Source organism: Mesocricetus auratus, unplaced genomic scaffold, assembly GCF_017639785.1.
Source record: "Mesocricetus auratus isolate SY011 unplaced genomic scaffold, BCM_Maur_2.0 Super-Scaffold_100006, whole genome shotgun sequence".
In the NCBI taxonomy this organism is placed as follows: Eukaryota; Metazoa; Chordata; class Mammalia; order Rodentia; family Cricetidae; genus Mesocricetus; species Mesocricetus auratus.
In genome coordinates this window covers 44,210,118-44,232,430 of record NW_024429190.1, presented here as the reverse complement: position 1 = coordinate 44,232,430, position 22,313 = coordinate 44,210,118, and the positions used below count along the sequence as shown (strand labels likewise).

The 22,313-nt window shown below is 44.3% G+C and overlaps 1 protein-coding gene across 2 annotated transcripts in view; it reads left to right on the top strand.

Moving 5' to 3' along the window:
- Positions 1–4,159: 4,159 nt before the first annotated feature.
- The window catches only part of Smim14 (small integral membrane protein 14), a 38,952-nt gene continuing 20,798 nt past the window's right edge, over positions 4,160–22,313 (top strand). The window contains exons 1-2 of one of the 2 annotated variants that reach the window (XM_040747116.1): positions 4,160–4,363; positions 11,834–11,984. The gene's annotated coding sequence lies outside the window, so the exon portion shown is untranslated. The remainder of the gene's footprint in view (positions 4,364–11,833; positions 11,985–22,313) is intronic. The other variant, XM_005074375.4, reaches the window with a different exon arrangement.

Sequence of the window (22,313 nt, the reverse complement as noted above, 5' to 3'; positions counted from 1 at the left end):
AGGACACGGTGTGTATGTGAAAGCGGAAGGACACGTTTTGAGAATTAGTTCTCACGTCTCCCACGTGACTGAGGGTAGCACTGAGGTGTTTAGGCTCAGCCATCTTATCTTCTTAGACATTTCACTTGCAAGTTCTCAAATATAGCCCAGGTTGGCCTTGAAGTCAACATCCTTCTACGTACCCTACCCCTAGTTTACAGGTTTAGACCACCCTAATAGTTACAGCACCACTTGTGAACACTGTACCCTTCATACCTGTGCTCTTTTTTTTTTTTTTTTTTTTTTTTTTGGTTTCTCTGTGGCTTTGGAGGCTGTCCTGGAACTCGATCTGTAGACCAGGCTGGCCTACCTGTGCTAATTCTAGCATGTCTCTAAACTTAACCTCTGAAAGTTTATACATCCTTAGAACAAGACCATCAATCGGAATACTGGTGAAGTTGTCAAGGCCATGGCAAGACTCACCTGTGACGTCCCTGATACAGAAGCTCCCTGAAAGAATCTTAAGAACGTGTTGAGTGGTTGGGCTGACTATGGTTGTTGTTATGGGAATTATTGCATTGACTGCTATTGCTGCAACAGCTGGAGTGACCCTTCATAAAGAAATTCAAACTGCTGAGTTTGTTGGAGACCGGCATCAACATTCAATAGAACTCTGGACTGAACACAATAAAATAGCTGATTTGAGACAAGTTGTTATACTGTTACATCAGTTAAAAATATTAAAGAGAAGATAAAATTAAATTGGAATTGGAATGTTACACCCTTTTGTATTACACCTTTAAAGTTTAATGAAAGCAAGCATGATTTGGAGATTAAGATACATTTAATGGGTCACCTTAATTCTTCTCAAATGATTTATGATATATAGCAAAAAATTGAGGAAACGTTTACAAGTGACCTGATAATGACAGAAATGGATGTTATGGAAAGCCATGCAGATAGCCTCATTTAACCCTAATGAATTACTTAATAGTTTCCCTGTTTTATCAAGTACAACTGTTGTGCTAGCAATAATAACCTTATTGGGTTTAAATTATGTTGGCTTACTTATACAAGATTGTGAAACAGAAAGATAGGGGAAGGCTGTATTTGCTGTAAAGCTATATAATCTCCAATGTAATTAATTGTCACATATAGAAAAGGGAGATATGTTGGGAGTTCCTGTAGATATCTGCAGCTGCCTTGATTCTGGAATGATAACACCTGGCTTTGATCTGCCTTGTCTCCATACCTTTTGTTTGAACTTTTTTTTTTTCTTTTGGTTTTTTGAGACAGGGTTTCTCTGTAGCTTTGGTGACTGTCCTGGAACTTGCTCTGTAGACCAGGCTGGCCTTGAACTCACAGAGATCTGTGTGCCTCTGCTGGGATTAAAGGCATGTGCCACCATGGCCCCTGGCCTCTGAACTTTTATCTGAGAGTTTCCTAAGGTTTCAAAGCCTATGCAAAACTTGGCTGGGGGAGTATCCAGCAAACATTTGGGATGGTAAGATGTTTGGTTCATTGACTGCAATGAACAGTTGCCAGTCAAGTTGATGGGACAAGAGGCACACTGTATGACACACCAAAGCCTCCAATGCCGTCAGGAGGGATGAAGAGGTGATGGAGAGGCAGGAAAGAAGAAGCAGAGATTTCTGTTTTTGGGTGTGGTTTTTTTGTTCTGTTTGGTTTATTTATTTGCTTGCTTGCCGACTTTTTTTCATGGGGGATGCAACAGGGATGAGGGGAGAATATGAGGGACCAAGAGATGAACAGAATTGGGGTGCATGTGAAACCCCCAAAGAGTCAATAAAGTTGTAAAAAAAAGATGTTTTTATTAAGAAGACTGACTTGATAAAGTGTGAATTGTGTAATGATAAAGAAGCCCTTTGCTAAGCTAATGTCTCAGTCCCCGAGAGGCTGAGCCCCCTGCAGCTGGAAAGGCTAGGTCCATCCTTAAAGTGCTCTGTCTTCTTTCCACAGACCAGAGTGAATGAACGAACCCACACCCGATCTATAAAATGAAAAAGTAGATTACAAGCTGGGGAGTCAGGGCAGAAGTGGTACATTTGCTTGGCAAGTGGATGTCTGTTTTTCATCTTTTTTTTTTTTTTTAATACAAAGCCTGCAATTGTTCTGAAGAAAAAGAGAACAGAAAACCTTTTTTCCCTTTTTTGAAAATGGATTTAGAAACTGTTCAGACCTCTATGTCAGGAGTTCCCATCCCCAATCAGCTGCCTAGAACAATCTTTTTGCAACCATCTTTGAAAAGGACAGGCACATCTAGCAGTTGACAGAATGCTTTGTTGCAGTGGCGGTTCGGGCAGCTGCCACCCAGGCTTTTACAGAACGGGACTGGGCCAGCCTCAGACCTGGCCTCACCATCCCATGTGTGCCTCTGAAGTCTAGCTGACTCAGGCACACATGGGACTCAACGGCATGCAGGCCAGGAGACCAAAGAGCAGAAGCTCCCCAAGTGACTTCAGCTCTCCACTTCTCTTCAAAACTCGGGGCTGACTATCCTCAGCATTGAACTGAGGATGCTAACCATGGAAGGGTCTGCGCTGGCCGAGTTCAGTGGAGGTTAGAAGTGTAGTGATGGATTCCATTTTGTTTTTGTTGTTTTCCAAGACAGGTTTCTGTATTGCCCTGGCTGTCTTGGAATTTGCTCTGTAGACCAGGGTGGCCACAAACTCTGAGAGCTGACTGCCTCTTCCAAGTGCTGGAATTAAAGGTGTGTATGACCACGGTTTGTCCAACTTGGTTTTTCTTAACTCAGCAACTGAGAAATATTGAGGGCTTCTGTTTTTGTTTTTAATGGGATGGTTTCTTCAGCGAATTTTTGGAGTTACAGTATGTACTGAGTAAGACAGTAAGACAGAGCTCTAGAGTTTCTCACCTTTTTTTTTTTTGTAACTTGTAACCTTACCAAAGTATGCAGGCCCTACTTCATTAGAACACAGAAAGCATGAACCATGCAGCCATAGGCAGACTGTATTTAACCAGTCATTTTTTCCTTTTTTTTTTAACATGTTAGGGAAGAAAATGAAATTCCATGTGGATATTTTCTGAAATCCATTTTTTTCCCAGACCTTAGATTCTTCTTATGTTTACTTATCACAACACTCTTGGTCTTATTCAGAGTTCCTTGAAGCTGCTGAATACACCTGTAGAATTAGGGCTTCCAGCCGGGCAAGAGTTAACACATGCCTCACGCCTTTAATCCCAGCACTCAGGTGGCAGAGGCAGGGAGATCTTTGTGAGTTCAAGACCAGTCTGGTCTACAAGGGCAGGTTCCAGAACGGCCTCCAAAGCCACAGAGAAACCCTGTCTCAAAACACCCCCTGCCTCCCAAAAAATAATGGCTTCCACAACTCCTTGTAAAGATGCTCTTGTTCACCAGGCTCCACACTTGTTTCCTTACACAGGAGTGAAGTTGTCTTTGGGTTGTTGAACTGCTTCCTAGCCTCCCTAGCCCAAGAAAGGAAGCACTGCTACCCTTCTTTGGCCTCTGTCGGTCTCGAGCCAGGAAGCCAACCCCACAGCCGGGTTCCCCTCACTTTTTATAAAAATTGAGACAGATTCTGTATCGCACTGGCTGCCCTAGAATTCACATTACTGCCGCCCCCCTCCCCGCGCGCACTCCGCACAGGGTCCCTCTGTATCCATGGCTGTCCTGGAACTCGCTCTGCAGACCAGTCTGCCACTGTCTCCCGAGTGCTGTTGCGTCACCACGCCGGGCTTCTAACTCATCCCTTTCAACGTTAAGGCTGAACTTCATGTAGGCCTGCCTTCCGGGCCGAAACTGTTGGGAACGTCACCAGGACCGCTCAAACCACCACGGCGGACGCGCTTCTGTGATCTCCGAGTCCCGACTTTCACGTGAGCCACCCCCACCTCCGCAGGGACACCGGGTCTCAGCAGACATCAGTTCACGCGCACTCCACCCAAGTGTGACTCAACACTGCGGCGGACGGGAGCTGTTCCCTCGGCGCACTGAGACTTACGTGGGACAATCCGGCAGTCCCGTCCGCCCTGCCACACCGAGGAGCAGCCCCACCCCTCCCCACCGGAACTTCCTCCTCCTCCTCCGCCCGGCGCGCCCACGCACGTCAGCGCTGACGCTGCGGGAGCCGCCCCCCTCCGCCGCGGGTGGCCAGCGCGACACGCGCATGCTCACTGGGTGGGGTCACGGGCGGCTCGGGGCGCTGCCATCTGTTGCGCCGCCCTCCGGAGCCGGCAGATCCGGGTCTCGTGGCTAAGAGTGACGTGGTCTGTCGAATCCAAACAGAGGGGAGGAGGCCGGCGGCCAGCAGCAGCGGCAGCGACAGCGGCGTCCGGAGCGCTCCCGGCTGCCACCCTCCCCGCCCGCCGCTTGTTTGGGCGGGTGAGTGTCCCCCTGGCCCACCGCCCTCTTCGGCGGCCGACTTCGCGTCGCCACTTGGGTGCCCGCGCGCTCCCGGGGACGGCTGCGGCGGAGAGGGCAGCTCGGTCTGGGCGCTGCATCTAGGGAGCCCGCGGCCGCCGGCCGGGCAGCCTGCAGCTGGGCTGGACGGGCACCCGCGGTCCGTCCGGACACTCTCACTCTGAGGGCCCGATAGGCAGTGTGGGCGTGCAGGGGATTGGGGGACAGTAACCCCGAAAGCCGGGCGGTGGCTTTTGCCTGGTGGGTCCGAAGAAGCCATCCGAACGCGGCCCTTTGTTGTGAAGGGCGATAGCTGCCACCCTGAAAGCGAGAGCCCTTTTCATCCTCCATTGTGTTGCGGATCTAAAAGAGTCCCCTTTTCTGTCGGTTCTGTACGTAGAGCCCGGACTGAAAACGGGCAGGTAGCAGCACCGTTATTAGAAGGAATGAAGGGCGATAGCCTGGCAATGGTTTGAGATCAGTGTCGCTGCTTAAAGCCGAAGTTTTCCGAAGTGGCTGTTTAAACGTTAGGATTTTCGCTAAGATGATACTTGGCTAACCGTAGAGAGGCGGCAGGATGCTTTTAGTTGCCCCAGTTGGAAAAACCGAGAATGTGGCCTTAATAATGGAATGCCTTGGGTTTGCATCTGGAGCGGCGGATGAGCTCCAGGAAGCTTTTATACCAGCAAGCATTTATACCTGCACTTGTAGAAAAGACCCTCCCGATTTTGTACGGTGTTTTCAGAAACTGCTAGCAGCTATTCGTACAAGAATTTGGAAAGGCTTCGGAGGCGTTCTCGCTGCCCTGTGTCTGATGTGGAGATTAGGGGAAGCAGCTGCGCGCTCCTGCTTCAGGTGACTCACTGCTCACGCAGATTCCTTTAGTGCAGTCGCCCACCCTTCTGCCCTCCGTACCCAGACCAGAGACGAAACTTGGGTGTCCCAACGTGGTTTAAAGAGGGACATTTCCCCTCTCTAAAGAGCCTCAGTTGAAGTGTTTCTGTGGTAAGCAACAGGAAAGGACGACAAAACTATGTGGTTGCTTTCCATCAAATCTGGGAAAATGTCTTAAGAATTTAGATTCCTTCTTTGAAAGATGTGTCCTTGGACAGTAACGGACCTGTTAGCGAATCTTTTCCTCCTGTGTAGGTCATGGATTTTTTTTTTCCTTTTCTTTTACCGTACTAGGAATCCTGGTGATATAGATAGACAAAGGGAATTTTTTTGCACTTTTTTTAGCTTAAAAAAACTTTATATTATCCTAAAGCAATATTTTTGCTTGTACGAAATATTCTTTTGATGATTGGAGAAAATGTTGATAGAAGTACATGAGGAGAAAAGAGTAGTAATCCTGTCTCTCAACTTGCCAGATGTTAGTTTATGTCCTTCCAGATACTTTTGCATTTATTTATTTTATAAAAAATATGGTATCATACTGCATTTGCTCCTTTTTTTCCGAGATCTGGTTTCACTGTGTAGGCCCGGCTGTCCTGGAACTCACTCTATAGATCAGGCTCCAACTCACAGAGATCCAGCTGCCTCTTGAGTGTGCCACCACTGCCCAGCTGCATGTTCTTGTTTTTTAACTTAATGTGTATGGGTACTTCGCCTATATGTATGTCTGTGCACCGTGTGCGTTCTTAGGTGCCCCAGGAGGTGTTAAATCCCTGGGTTTGAGTTATAGGCGGTTATGAGCTGCCATGTGGGTGCTGGGAACATAACCCAGGTCCTCTGCAAGAGCAGGTAACGAGCTCTAACTCCCCCCCTTGCCCCCATGCTGGCACCCCTCCCTCCCTCCCTCCCTCCCTCCCTCCCTCCCTCCCTCCCTCCCTCCCTCCCTCCCTCTCTCTCTCTCTCTCTCTCTCTCTCTCTCTCTCTCTCTCTCTCTCTCTCTCTCTCTCTCTCTCTCTCTCTCCCTCTCTCCCTTCCTTCCTTCTGGTACAGGGGTTCTCTGTGTAGCCCTGGCTGTCTTGGAGCTCACTCTAGACCAGGTTGGTGTCAAGCTTAGAGATCTACCTGAATGCTAGGATTAAAGGCATGCACCACCACCTCCTGGCAACTGTCATTTAAAATTTTTATTCATTTTTTGCAGCTGTGGACCTTTTAGAGTGAAATCCACTATGTTGGAAAAGCAATAGTTTTTGTTTTGTTTTATTTCCCTCCCAAAACAGGGTTTCTTTGTGTAGAAGCCCTGGCAGTCCTGGAACCGGCTCTGTAGACCAGGTTGGCCTCGAACTCATGAGAGAGCTGCCTGCCTCTGCCTCCTGAGTGATGGGATCAAAGGTGTGCACTTTTGCTGCCACCACCAGGCAACAATAGCTATTAATGCCCTGGTGTTGAAAGTTTTCCTCCCGTGTCTCTTTGGTGATATTGTGAGATTTAAGAAATCATAAACATTGTATGAAGTGTGAGGCTTAGCTTGTTATATTCTCAAGGCAACAAGTACAATGTGGGATTTGAGAAGAGTCTTATTTAGTAGTTCCACTCAAGTAAATTTAGGTATAATCTTTAGTTATACCCTGCTCCAAAAGCTAAGTAGTAGTTATTACCCCACCCATGAGACCCTGGAGGTATTTACTTAGCACACTTAATGCACTTTGTTAGTTTAGGGTATGTGCCATCTTATTACAGGGTTTTTGTTGTTGTTTTATTTTTAACCACTGACACCAAAGGACAATGCCCTCTTCACCCCAGCTTCTAAGGCTAAGTACCATGAAGAATCCTAAATCTGCTAAAGCCTATTTGGGCTGATGTCTCATAAGCTTTTCTAAGACCTACAAATCTCAATTGTCATTCATTATCTCCTGAGTAATTAATTCCAGATGCTTAGTACATTCTGACATGGTTCTTATTTCTTTCATTTTTACAAGACTTTTTTCCCCCCCCCAACAGTTTTACATCTGTGAAATGTGCACCTGAGTGTGAGTGTGTGTGCATCAAAGGAAGCCAGAAGAGAGTGTTGGACTCCCTAGTGCTAAAGCAGCTAAAGTTGGTTCTGAGTTTGGGTATGAGCTGCCAGAGAAGAGGATTAGGAACCAAACTGGGGTCCTCTGGACAAGTAGAAAATGCTCTTAATGACTGAGTCATCTCTCCAGCCCCTTTAATTAAAATAAATTATAGCACTTCATATGTGTTTTTTCCCCATTCCTGGTGCTACTATCCTTGCTAGACTCTCCCCATCTCTTATGTGGTCAACTGAAGTAACTTCCTGGCCTCTCTCCAAGTTCAGCTGCTTAGTGTACATTTCTCCCATCACAGCCTCAGAGATTCCTTAAAATGTAAATGAGACTCTCTCTCTCTCTCTCTCTCTCTCTCTCTCTCTCTCTCTCTCTCTCTCTCTCTCTCTCTCTCTCTCTCTCTACACACATACACACACACACACACTCTCTCTTTCTCTCTCTCTCTCAGAGTAAAACCCTAGCCTGGCATGATGGTGTACTTTTAACCCAGCACTCTTGGGAGGCAGAGCTGGCCTGTTACAGACTTGCTAGGCACTTCCTATTTGCCTTTGCCTTCTTGTCTTACCCTTCTTGCATGTCTGTATTCTACCTGATCCTGTGCCCTGGAGACTGACTACATCAGTGTAGTTCTGCTGTCCATGCCTTTTTGTTGTGTCCGATGACAGTGAGCTGCCTTCAGGTCTTTGCTCTTCCTGTACCTTATGGCTTCAGTATTCTCCCAGTCTGCTTTGAGCAACTCATTTCTGTCATGCAGTTTGTAGTTCAGATGCTGGCTTTTCAAAGAAATTACCCCATTTTTCTGTTCTTTTTAAAATTTGATTCACAGCATTTACCACTACATGATTGTCTTTATCTTGTTTTTTTGTTTACTTGTTTTTGTTTTTCTGCTTCATACTGGGTTGTGATGGTGCACACCTTTAATCGCTGGAGGGGAGGCAGGCAGATCTCTTATCTACAGATCAAGTTCCAGGACAACCAGGGCTACAGAGAGAAACCTTGTCTGGGGGGTGAATTTCTTACTTTGATAGTTCTTCAGAATGGTATAATGGGAACTCTGTGTCTGTTGGTTGAATGAATTGTGGACATATCTACGATCGTCTTTAGTCCTATTCTTTCTCAGAAGACTAATGTTCAGCAGCTTTTCATAGGACAGTTGTAATCCTTGGTGTTTGGGTCAGAGAACATCCTCATTCTGTTTGAGACCTATGGGACTTTGGAGAGGTGGGTCAGAGAATCTGTATTCTCCCCAGTCCACTTTTCTTTGGGGCTGTGAATTGAACCCAGGCCTCTGTGCACCCCATGTATACACCCTACCCCCGAGTTACACCCCAGGCTTTGGCTATAACTTTTTGTTGTGTTTTGTGGAGGCGTTTTATGTAGCCTAGGCTGGTCTGGGGCCCATCTTGAACTTCTTCTGCCAGACTTTGGTTTTTTGAGGCAGTGTCTTGGCTCCACAGTTAGGGCTGGCCTTGGTTGACTGGAAGTCTTCCTGTCTCTTTCCCGCAGAGGCTTCCCCAGTGTAATTACAGACTTGAGAGCCTCCCCACCCAACTCCAAATTTGCACTTTCAACAAATCCTTTGGGTGATTTTATTTTACATTAAAGTTTGAGAATGTTTCTTTTTTAATGTCTCTTTTTCTGGAAGATAGTTCTTTTATACTAGTCCTTATTTGGGGAAACAGTGTGTTAGATAGGGTTACTATGCTTAATATTATTCCTATATTTTTCATGTAGCTGCATAGTAACCTACATGTAAGTTTTCCTACCCGCATCTTAGAGATGAAGACACTGAGACGTAGTGAATGGTTGAATCCGGGTTCTGTGCTCCCTCAGCTAGTCTCGCTCCTTGTGAGCTACAGCATTAGATCTGTACACACAGCTTTCACTAAACAGGGTAATTTCTGCACTAAGATGTATTTATCTTTGTTTCGTGCTTATGGGTGTTTTGCCTGCACGCATGTGCACCATGTACAAGCAGTATTCCCAGAGGTCAGAAGAGGCCACTGGATCTCCTGGAACTGGAATTGCTCACCATGTGAGTGTCAGGGACTCTGCAAGAGCGGCCAGTGCTATTAACTGCTGAACCTTCCCTCCAGCCCTAGGCTGGGTTTTGGTTAAGGATAGATAGTATTTTCTGTCCTATTTGCAGTCTGCCTGGAAGATATATATATTTTGAAACATTTTTGTTGCTGTTGTATTTGCCTGAAGTTGCAGAGTTAGGAGACAATTTTGAGAGACCATGCTGCTATTTCTGGCTATTTAGGATGCTGAGATAGGAGGACCATTTGAAACCAGCATGGGCAGCATAGTGAGGCCTTGTGTCTAACAAAACAGAAAACAAAAGAGCAGGGACAACAACAACAACAAAACTCCCTAAAACCTTCCAGGTGTTCTTTCCTTGGTCTGAGAGCCTACCAGGCTAGCTCGAAGTAAGTTGGGAGTATTTTCTTCTTCCTTTTGTATTACTTTATATTCTTCCCAGCAAAAAGATAGCCTTGATGATAGGTCATTTATTACTACGTCTGTTGATGTGTCTACTCTTTGGGCTGCCTTAGGATAAGCAAAACCCTTTGCAAATGAGGGAGAGAAGTTAAACGTGACTGCTTAGTCCAAGACTAAGACTTCAGCACAGACAGGACTGGTGTTCTAAGCCTTCTGTCCTCTGTTAGTTAGCCTCTCTCTTTCTGTTGGGGTTTAGGTCACACATGCCGTTTGCAAGCGCTAGCCTTACTTAGGGGCCTTGGGCTCCTATTAATAGCCATGTATTTCTCCCTCTACCTCATATGCTTGTTACTGAAAAATTACAATGGGCATAAGTAACGTTTAACACCAACTGTGGTCCTGTAATCCTTGTCTCTAGCTTTTTAATTACCATTTTTATTTTATGATTGGATGTTTTCCCTGTGTGTATGTCTGCACCGGATAAGTGCCTGGTGCCTGAGAAGGTCAGAAGAGGACATCAGATCCCCTGGAACTGGAGTTACTAATGGCTGTGAGGCACCATGTGGGTTCTGAGGACCAAAACTAGGTCCTCTGGAAGGAAGAGTAGCCAGTGCTCTTAAGTACTGAGCCATCTCTCCTGCAATTTCTGTCTGCTTTTGTTTCTTGAGGAAGTCTCAATAAAACCATTGGTAGCATTTTAACTCCTTCCTTCCCTCTTCTGTCAGTGCTGGGAATTGAATCCAAGGCTTCTTACAAGTTATGCAAAGACTCTCCCATTAAGCTACACGTTAGATCTACTAAACATCATTTCAACTGGCTTTATGCTATAAAATATTTTGAATAAAATCATTTGAAGTTTTCAGTTTACTCTGGGCATGCTTATAAGTAATACCATGAAGAACCATGTTGAGTTAAACTCTGAAGAAATATAGCAACCATTTAATTATAAAATAAGCCATAGCAGGGTATGGTGGCACGTTTTAAATCTCAGCACTCAGGTGGCAGAGAAAGGCAGATTTCTGTTTGAGACCAGCTTGATCTACATAGTGAGTTCTAGCCCAAGCAGAGCTGCACAGTAAAGCTGGAAAAAAGAAAGTAATAGTAGGATTGCAGAGATGGCTCAGAGCTTAAGAGCACTGGCTGCTCTTCCAGAAGTCCTGAGTTCAATTCCCAGCAACCACATGGTAGCTCACAACCATCTATAATGAGATCTGGTGTCCTCTTATGGCATATAGGCAGAACACTGTATACTTAATAAATAAACCTTAACAAAACTGGAGAGATGGCTTAGTGGTTAAGAGCACTGACTGGTCTTCTCAAGGACCCTGGTTCAATACCACATGGCAGCTCACAACTGTCTGTAACTCTAGGATACAATACCCTCACACAGACATACATATAGGTAAAACTCCAATAAAATAAAAATATTTTTTTTTTGTTTTTTTGAGACAGGGTTTCTCTGTGTAGCTTTGGAGCCTGTCCTGGAAATAGCTCTTGTAGACCATTCTGGTCTCAACTCACAAAGATCTGTCTGCCTCTGCCTCCCAAGTGCTGGGATTAAAGGCCTAAAGACATGCACCACCACCGCCCACCACCCGGTATAAAAAAATAAAATTTTAAAAAGTTAATAGTAAATTAAATAAATAGAAAATAAACCATATTTAAACATTTTAATGACTCAAGATGAAATTAATCATAATCCAGCCAATCTAGGCAATATGCATACACTGGGATGTACCTAGAAAATCTAGGTGAAAGTTTGTGTTAGAAGCCACCTCTGAAGAGGTCTTACTTTCAATTTGTTTTTTTCCTGGGGTGGCAGGATGAGGTATTTAAAATATGTATTATTTTAAAATAATTAACTCTGAAAACATGTATATTTTTGTAAACCGACATTCAGTTGTATAGTGGAGCTTATACACACATATTTAATAATATTTTTAATGGCGGTGCTTTTATTTTGGAGAAAGTTTCTCCGTTGCTTTTTTTCATATGGGATTTTCATTTCCCTTTTTGCTTTTTTTTTTTTTAAATTGCGGTCAAAACACAGATGCTTCAGCTTTGTGCAAGTGCAGCGTGGAGCTGCTTTCCGCTTACCTGCGCTCGCTGACAGCGTGGCCTGGGCAGGGCTCCTGGGATTTCACACCTAACGGAGCTTCTCATCAGGGCGTGGGTGCTGCAAGCATCTTCTAGAACTAGAGGTCAGTGCTTCAGGGGCTAGTGCCTTTTGTCTTCCGTGGCAGTTGGGCTTTTGTTTGATTTGGTTCATTTGTTTGTTTTAAACAGGGTCTCCCTATGAAACCCTGGCTGTCCTGGAACTTACTATGTAGACCAGGCTGGCCTCAAACTCACAGAGATTGTCAGTGTCTGCCACTCTGAGCTGTCATTATATTTGATAGGGCTCACTAATTCTAACACTGCTATTGAAAGCTACTTTATTAGCATTTGTGTGTAACATATCCACTGTAAATACCAGTGTCTACTGTAGGTTTTTTTGTTTTGTTTTGTTTTTCGAGACAGGGTTTCTCTGTGCTGCTCTGGCTGTCCTGGAACTCACTCTGTAGACCAGGCTGGCCTCGAATTCACAGAGCTCTGCCTGTCTCTGCCTCCCGAGTGCTGGGAATAAAGGGGTGCAGTACCACCGCCCAGCTAGCGTGGATTTTTTTTAAAGATCTGGGATTTTTTCTTTGAAGTATGACTATTCTACCCCTGCTCCCTCAGTATGTGTGTGTGCGTGTTGCTGGGGACTTGACCTAAGGCTTTGTACACAGTAAGCAAATCTAAACTGTAGCTTTGCTCTCCAGAGTAGTAAACACCCTTGAGAAGAAATTTTAGGAACTGTTTTCAGAATCTGAAACTTGAGTGCTACTGAATATAAATAAATAGTTCATTGAAACTTATGTTTTGTTTTTTGAGACAGGGTTTCTCTGTGTAGCATTGGAACCTGTCCTGGAACTTGGTCTCTAGACCAGGCTGAACTTGAAATCTTCCTGCCTCTGCCTCCCAAGTACTGGGATTAAAGGTGTGTGCTACTACTGCCTGGTTCAATTGAAACATTTATTTGGCCATTTATGGTCAGTTTTTCCCCTGTACCTTGACCAGGTCGAGAGACTCTTGGCGATTGTACACGAGTAAAGTTTAGGTGGGAAAAGACAAGAAATTGGTGGGGCTTCAGGGTAGGTGGCCCTCTTTCTTCCCTTCCGTCATGTGTGGAGGAATGGCATCCGCAGTCTCAGGAGACTGTAAAACAGCTTACAGCGTCCACTGAGTTGGCCCTGGATAGTCTCAGTTCACAAAAGACTCCTAAGAGTTCTCTCCTGATCCTTGCACACTCCTCTAGAGTGAATAGTTATCAGTCCTGCTTCAGATAGACTGAAGGCACCCAGGCTAAGTGCTTTATCCCTCTCGGTGATGCTGATAGTGCAAACCCTTTAAGACATTCTGAGTGCTAATCCTTTGATGGCTTGGTAAGTTGTCTAAATCGATTCCTATAATGAGTCAATTATAGGGAAGGATTAAAAAGTCATTTTAAAAAAGGCATGCCTGGTGGTGGTTGCCCACACCTTTAATCCCAGCAGAAGCAGCCAGATTTCTGAGAGTTCCAGGATAGCCTGGTCTACAGAGCAAGTTCCATGACAGCCAGGGTTAAACAGAGAAACCCTGTCTTGAAAACAAAGCAAAAACGAATACCCAAAACATAAAAAAACTAAAGAAAAGGCAATGTTGAAAACATAATTATTATCCAGAATTTCTGTTTCCTCAAAAAGTGTATTTGAAACCTTGAGTGGCAACATGCTAATATTAGAAGGAAGACTTGTGACAGAACCCGGTGTGGTGGCACACATCTGGAATCTCAGCAATTCACTGTGGACTCAGGAGGGTCAGCAGCTCAAGCAAGGCTTCCCTTGCGTTGTCAATTCGAGGCCAGCCTGGGCTACATGAGACCCTGTCTTAGCACACCCTCCCCACACCTCGTCCAAACAGGACCTTCGAGAGAAGTTTTGCTGCTTCTGGGGACTTGGCCACTGTGAAGGAGACTTAGCTTGTAGAGTGTGAGTGATTGGTTTTTTATAAGCCCAGGCAGTGGTGTTTGCTTTAGTAGCTCAAACACACTAAGAGTGAATTGGAAGCAAGAGTAGGATGCTACTTCAACAAATACCCAGAGGTGAAGTGGCTGTGCACCTGTCCAGTGCATTGAAAGTGGAGTTTCTAAAATGCGCAATAGTAAGCTTATGTGCTCACAAATGCAACCTTTCGAGATGATTTTGGTGAGGGCTGAGGAGAGAGCGGTTGATACCCTCATTCTTAGAGGATATGCTTGAGTAGTCCTGCATTCACCCTGTGCATGCGTAAAGCAGTGTTCGACAGAGTACAGGGTATGGCAGCCAGAACTTCCTTTTTATTTTGTTTTGTACTAGGCATTGGATCTCAAGCTGCCTTTTGATAAGGACATGGGTGATCAGGTACCTTTCACAGATAGATGACCCAAAAGCACTTTGGAAATCACGAGGCTGCCCCTCCCATCAACAGCCTTCGAGTTCAGAAAGTTGAGGGACAGACTGAGGCAGACCTCATGCTCTTGGGCATGTTCTGTGGAAGCCTTCCCTTCGTGGGTAACAGTAAATCCTGGTAGCTGCACACTGCCTGTCACAGGATGAGTCATATACTGACTCTGGCCCTGGTCTAGATGGCATCCATTCATTCAGTAGTCAGCCCCATGCTTGGCAGGTACTGGGCCACCTAACTGCTCTCCCAGCCTGTGGTACTTAGGTAAGCGTTTGGCTTTCAGATTTATTTTTTATTTATTTTTATTATTTTTGTTGCTATTATTTAGTTTTACAAGACCAGGTTTCACTGTGGCTGTCCTGAAACATACTGTGTAGACCTGGCTGACCTCAAACGCACAGAAATCTGCCTGCCTCTCCCAAGCACTGGGATTAAAGGTGTGCACCACCACCGCCTAGTTTGACTTCAGACTTTTAACCTGATACAGGAGTAAATATTGGGGGCTATTAGAATAGAATGAGGTATTTTTGTATTTGTGAGGGGCATGAATTTTGGGAGTGGGGGAGTAAAATGCTATGGTGTGAATGTGCCTCCTTTCATATACTGAAAGTTTAATCACAAGTGTAATGGGAAATGATTAGAAATGAAGGCAGAGCCTTCACAAGATGGCTAGTGTCCTTATAAAAGAGGCCCAAAACTTGACCTTCCTTGCCATTCAATAATGCAGTGAGAACTTAACCATTGATGTCCAGAGAGCAGGCCCTCTCCAGACACACAAGACTGCCATTTACCTGACCACCTTGGACACCTGCACACACCTGGCCTGCACACAGACAAGCAATATACACATAAGTAAAAAATACATGTTTTTAGTAAGTTAAACCTGGTAGAGATGGGCTAGAAGGAAAGTAGTAGTAGTTTTGTGTGTGTGCATTTTGAGCTTTTTGCTCAGGTTGGACTGGTGAAATAATTTGGAATATTTACTTCTAGAGTCATCTGTATGCTGGGATAAAATTACTTTGTAATTCTTAAGTAATTTTAGTAATTCATCTCTTAGGGGTGGGGGCTGCCCGTCGGTTCTTACGTATCTTTGTGTAAACTTTCCTGCCTGTTCTTAGGGTCCCTAAGGATTTATTAGTGAACTTGTTTTTAGGAAAGGAGAAATGAGAAGGCTGGAGGCCCTCTTCTGTGTGCTGTGTGGTTTTGGGCAAGCCACTGAAACTTTGAGGACCTTAGTTCCTTCCTCTTTATTTTAGTTTTTTTTTTTTTTATCTTTTCTTCTCCCCTCCCTCTAAAACTTACTTATCTGAGACAGTCTTCTCCTGCGTACTCTTGCCTGACTTGGAACTTCACTATGTAGCCCAGGTTGGTCTATGTAGGTATGAGGCACCATGCTAACTCTTTCTTTAAATAGATAGGTAAGGGCCTGGGGATGCAATTCAGTCAATAGTGTGCTTGCCTAGCATGCCGAAGCCCTAGATTCAATGTCCAGCACTACACAACCAGGGCCTTGTGATCCATGACTGTAATCCCAATAATCCCAGCACTTTGGAGGTAGAGGTAAAAGATCAGAAGTTCATGGCTAGGCCTCTAATTCCAGCTCTCAGGAAGCAGAGGCAGGTGCATCTCTGTAAGTGTGAGAGCAGCCTGGCCTTACATAATGAGTTCTAAACCAGCCAAGACTACATAGTGAGACCCTGTCTTAAAGTGGGAGAGACTTGCTGTGATAGGACCACTTGAAGTTGCCATTTGTTGACTGCATACCTGAAAATTGGTAATCTTTACTCTGAACCTTGCTCCACGGTGCTCCTTTGAACAGCCTTCCCAGCCACCGTGCCCTGTTGTTCACCGGGTGCTTTCATGCAACTAAATGTCTATTGTCCTTTCCACCTGCTTTACTCTCTGCCTTTTCAATAATATGTGATCTGAAAAGGATACTTTGAAGTTTGGGGTGTTTTTTGTTTTTTGCCCTAAGACAGGGTTTCTCTATAGCCCTTGGCTGTTCTGGAACTCACTCTGTAGATCAGGTTGACCTTGAACTCACATAGATCTGACTGCCTCTGCCTCCCAGGTGTTGGGACTAAAGGCATGCACCACCACCACTCTGTATTTTTGTTTTTTTTTTTAAATGTAAGAATGTAATAATACTGGGCGTGTGGGTGCATGTCTTTAGTCTCAGCATTCCAGAGGCAAAAGCAAGCAGATCTCTTGGGTTTGAGTTCTAGGACAGCCAGGCTACACAGAGAAATCCTGTCTCACAAAACAAAACAAAAAGTAATGTAAGTTTTTTTTTAAAGTTGTGTTTATCTGCCTGTGTTTGTTTAAGTTAGGACAACTTGTGAGAGACAATTCTTCCACAATATGGGCTCTGGGGATTGAATCCTGTTTGCCAGGCTTGATGGCAGATAACGGTTAGTTGATATTTTAGGTATATGATGGATTTATTTCCTGGATGATGGAAATGGTTTTCAACAGTAGTGGGCAAGCCTCAGCAGGAGTCTGTGCCTTTTCCTTGCCTATTTCCCAGTAGAGATGCTGCTGCTGCTCAGAGGTGTCATTAAGTGATGGGAAGTCCAGGGCTAGCTGTCTAATTTTTGTAGCATTCTGAAGTTGTCTTTGTAAGCGTGAAACAGCTATAATTTGCATAATTGGTCCAGTGTCTAACGGAGACTGAGGCCTTTTCTGGCATTCATACTGTGACTTCCTCTCCAAGGTCTGTATATATGAGACATTTGAATGTGATGAAATTGCTTTTAAACCTGAACCAGTTTTCTTCTTGAGATAGCAGTAGCTCAAACTCACTGTGTAGCCAGAGATGATCATGTACTTGCTTTGCCAGTATGTGGATGCCTGTGAAAGCCAGAGGTCCATGAAGACTTCCTCAATCTTAGTTATGTGTGGATGTGTGCATGCAGGAACCCTCAGCATCCCCGAAGATGCCATCGGATCCCTGGAGCTGAATTTTCAGGCAGCTATGAGCTGCCTGGCCTCTGTGCTAAGAACAGAGGTCAGGTCCTCTGCAAGAACCCACCTCCATCCCAGCCTTCCCAGTGTTGTGCCGTGCTGAGAACCAAAACTGGCCTTGTGATTGCTTGCCGAGCAAGCACTCTTCCCCCCCTGTCTGCATCTCCAGCCTTGCCCCCCAGCCCCCCCTCTTTTTTTTGAGACAAGGTTCTCATTATGTAGCTCTTGACTGACCTAAAACTTGCTTGAACACAGAGAGCTGTTTGTTTCTGCTTCTCAAGTGCTGGGATTATAGGCAGGGTCTCACCATGTGCTTCTAGCTGACTTGATGGATGTCCGAAGTTTGAATCCCAGAACCTTTGAAAAACTGTTGGATGAATGGTACATATCTGTAATCTCAACACTGCTAAGGCAGAATGGGAGGTAAGCGCCAGGAGAACCTCGGACCTAGAGCTGGAGTACAGAGTGTGACGTAAACCTTAGGTTCTGCCCCAAAACAAGATGGGGCTGAGTGTGAGCATATTAGGTAGTAAATTCTGGAACAAGCGGTCTGGTAGTCATGTGCTATGCATCATTCTGCGCCATCGTTCCACCACTGAGCTGGTGTTTTCCACCACTCTGAATAGCACAGTTCAGCCTCACACCTTCCTTTTCCACCCTGCACAAGAGATGAGTCATCCCTTTGTTTCAGTGTATCCACACGGTATATGCTACTTGCTTGTTAGTCACATTCACCATCTACTTATCACAACTCAGAGTGTCAGTGCTTGTGTTAAAGAGAACTGTATTTAGCTTTAATAACAGGCCTGAATGCAAGAGAGTGATCCTGACGATTGGAAATGCCCAGAAGCTGTAAAGTTAGAAATTCTCAATTTCATAAGGAAAGAAAAAAGTGCTGATGTCGGTAAGCTCTGTGCCATGAATATGTTTTCTGTCTGTGACATTGTAAAGAAGGAAATGAAATTCATGTTAACTGTGCTATCATAGCTCAAAATCTTAAAAAAAGGCCCATGGCTCATAAAACACTTTGAGAATAGTATCAGGCTTTTCTTTTAGGCCACCTAAATCATGACACTGGAGACTTACTGGTTTTGAATGGTCAGCCTAGTTAGGCATGTTTCTGGTTAGCTTTTTAAATTTTAATTAACCTGTTTGCCTTTATCTACCCTTTGCCTCAGGCGTATTAACTTTGTTACTTCTAAATATCTTTTTTGTTTGTTTGTTTGTTTTTTCAAGACAGGGTTTCTCTGTGAAGTAGCCCTGCCTGTCCTGGAACTCACTCTGTTGACCAGGCTGACCTCCAACTTGCAAAGATTGCCTGCCTCTGCCTCCTGAGTGTTGGGAATAAAGGCTGTACCACTATCAACTGGGTTCTGTATATCTTACCTTTACTGCTTCTCTTTCTGTTTGCCTTCCTGGCTTCCAGTGTGTCCCTTGTTCTTTCCTCCTCTTTCTCTCCTTCCTATTTACTCTGTCCTACAGCCCCACCCATCCTTTCTCCTGCCTAGCTATTGGCCATTCAGCTCTTTATTAGATCAATCAAGTGTCTTTTTTTTTAAAGATTTATTTATTTATTATACATACAGTGTTTTTCCAGAAGAGGGCACCAGATTGAATTGTAGATGGTTGTGAGCCACCATGTGGTTGCTGGGAATTGAACTCATGACCTCTGGAAGAGCAGTCAGTGCTCTTAACCTCTGAGCCATCTCTCCAGCCTCTCAATCAAGTGTCTTAGTCAGGGAAGGTGCAACACATCTTTACATAATTTTTTTTTGTTTTTTGTTTTTTACACGAGACAGGGTTTCTCTGTATTGTTTCAGAGGCTATCGGTCCAGCCTGGCCTTGAACTCACGGAGTTCCGCCTGCCTCTGCCTCCCAAGTGCTGGGATTAAAGGCGTGCGCCACCACCGCCTGGCACATCTTTACATAATTAAACACACATTCTTACATGTGTTAAACAAATGCAGCATAAACAAATCATATCTTTATATAGTTAAAGTAATATTCTGCAGTATAAACAAATGTAGCACATCTTTGCCCAGTTAAAATAATATTCTACAACAGAGAGCCAGATTCACACTTGTTAATCTTTGTTATCTATTTATTTCTGTGTGTGTATATGTATTCAGTCAGAAATCAGAAGAGGGCATTAGGTCCCCAGAAACTGAAGTTACATGTGGCTTTGAGTTGTGGGTGCTGGGAACCAAGTTCAGGTCCTCAAAAACATCAGTAAGCTCTTAATCACTGGGTGGTTCACACTCATAATCCCAGCACATGGGATCTGAGACATGTCAGCCACAAGTATGAGGTTACATAACTGAGTTTCAGTCCAGCCTGAGCTATGAAGTGAGACCCTATAAGTGGTGCATTCCTTTAATCCCAGCACCTGGGGAGGCAGAGGCAGGTGAATCTTTGTAAATTCAAGGTCAGCCTGGTCTACAGAGTGAGTTCCAGACAGCCAGGGCTGCAGAGAGAAACCATGTCTCAAAAAGCCCTCTACCTCCCCCCAAAAAGAAAGAGATAGATGGATTGAGATATAGTTGTCCCTAGAGATAATGGCTCTAGTAAGAGAAAATTCCATTCTAGGGGCTGGTGCTATAGCTCAGTAGTACATAATACAATAATAATAAAATAGGGGACTGGAGAGATGACTCAGCAGTTAGCAGTACTTGTTGCACAGTCATGGAGATGGGAGTTCAAACCCCAGCTCTTGTGTGGCATGTTTAGCATCTGGTATGTGTCTGTAATCCCAACCCTGAGGAGGTCAGAGGCAAATTATTGCTGTCACTTGCTGGCTTTCAGCCAAGCAGAGAAAATACAACCCAGATTCAGGTAGTGATTCTCAAATGGATTAAGCAGAGAATATCAGAAGAGGATATCCAATGCCCTCTCATGGCCCCTGCACACACGTACACACACATACATATACACACACAAGTCTTTAAAAAAGGTAAAACTTGGAAACCTTTAGAGCATACAGAATGTATATAAATTCAGAAGATACACTGTTCAAGAGATAAGATCTTGTTCTGTCTAGACTAGCACAGAACTCCTGGGCTCAAGTGGGCTCAGATAATTCAGATTAGGTTCATACTATTCTCTCTCTTATGTCAGAGGAAATTAAACTGTACAGTGAGAAGTATCACTGTTTGTCTACCCTTGGCACATAGCCCATAGGTAACCAATTATAGAGTGCTATTAAATAACAAGACAGTCTGGGTGTGGTGGTACACCCCTTTGATCCCAGCACTCTGGAGGCAGAGGCTGGTGAATCTCTGTGAGTTCAAAGCCATCATGTATGTGATGGGAGAGTTCTGTGTATATGTCAGTAAAGCACTGTTGGCCAATAGGGAAGCAAGATAGGTGAGACTAGGAGTCTAGGAGGATTCTGGGAAATGTAGTGAATAGGCTGGTCGCCATGTGACGGCCGGGATGAACAGATACAACAGGAGCGCGTCCTAGCAATGATAAGTTCTTCTAAAATATATATGAGTAATTATGGGTTAGTAATCAAGTCAGACCTAGCCAATAAGGAACCAAGAAAACGGCCAGCAGCTTCATAATTAATATAGTGTCTTGTGTGTTATTTGGGGGTTCAGACAGCTCGGCAGGGCCCAGGTGGCAGGTGGGGAAGACAATACGTTACAAGCATGGTCTACAGAGCAAGTTCTAGGACAGCCAGGGCTACACAGAAACCACAAAGCAAAGCCAAAAAAATCCCTAAGGGTTAGGGTTGTTTGTATTTATCTCTCCATAGACAAGTATCCTTCATTTATTTATTTACTTATTTATTTATTTGTTTTGGTTTTTACGAGACAGGATTTCTCTGTAAGTAACCTTCATTTATTATTGTGGCAGGGTGGCTTACTGTTTATGTGCTTATATTTAAAAATCTTTGACATTGTGTGTGTGCATGCACGTGTGCACACTCTGGTACATGTCATGGAGGTCAGAGGATACCTTGCAGGAGTCGTTTCTCTCCTCCTACCATGTTGTTCTCATGAATTGAACTCAGGGCGCCGGGCTTGGTAACAGTCACCATCACCTTTCTAGCCATCTGATCAGCCTAGCGTTAAAAAAAAGATTTACTTTTATTGGCATGTGTGTGTGACATGAGTGTAGGTCCCCTCAGAGGCCAGAAATGGACATCAAATCCCCTGTAACCGGAGTTAGAAGCTGCTCTCATGAGTACTGGAAACCAAACTTGGGTCTTCTGGAAGAGCAGCAAGTACTCTTAATCACGGAACCTTCTCCTCAGCCACCCAATGTTTGGTTTTTCAGTCATCTCTTTCATTTGTATGTATGGGTAAATATGAACATGTACATATTTGATTCAAATATTAAAATATATAGGAAATGGGAGGAATCATTATCTGAATACTGGAACAATGACCACTATGATTATTTCAGTACTACCCTCTCCACTCTTCCCGTTTAAATTCTGGGTGTGTGAAAATCCTGCATACTTTTAAGGCCTCAATCACAAGAATTTCACATTGAACAGAGAAATTTCTTTCTTAAGAGGAAACTGAAAGTCTCAATGTTTCTTTATCTCTTGATTTTTTGAGACAGGGTTTCTCTGTGTAGCCTTGGTTGTCAGCTCAAGATTTGTCTCAGGAGGACCAGGGAACAAACATTTATTGAAGAAAGTGAACTAGGGATTGACGAAGGAAAGGTTAAATAATGGTGTGTATTTTTAGAATAAAGTATAAAACATTAAGAAAAATCTAAGTTGCAGTCATTTGGGGCCCTTGGAACTGAGTACATCTTTTTTCCCCCACTAAATTAACCAGGCTGACTTTGACCAGACAAGCCCTGGACCTGGAATCCTCCTGTGTCAGCTTCTCAGGTAGCTGGGGTTATGCCTTGTACCACAGGCTCTGCTCAAAAAGTTATTTTGAGAAGAATCTCACCATGTATCCTTGGCTGGCCTGGAGCTCTGTGAAATTAGGCAAATTGAACCCACATACCAGACCTGAGTATTTGTTTCTAGTGGTAGATTGTAAATGGGTAACAACACTGGAAAATTTCCTCCCTAGATACAGAAACAGATGATTCTA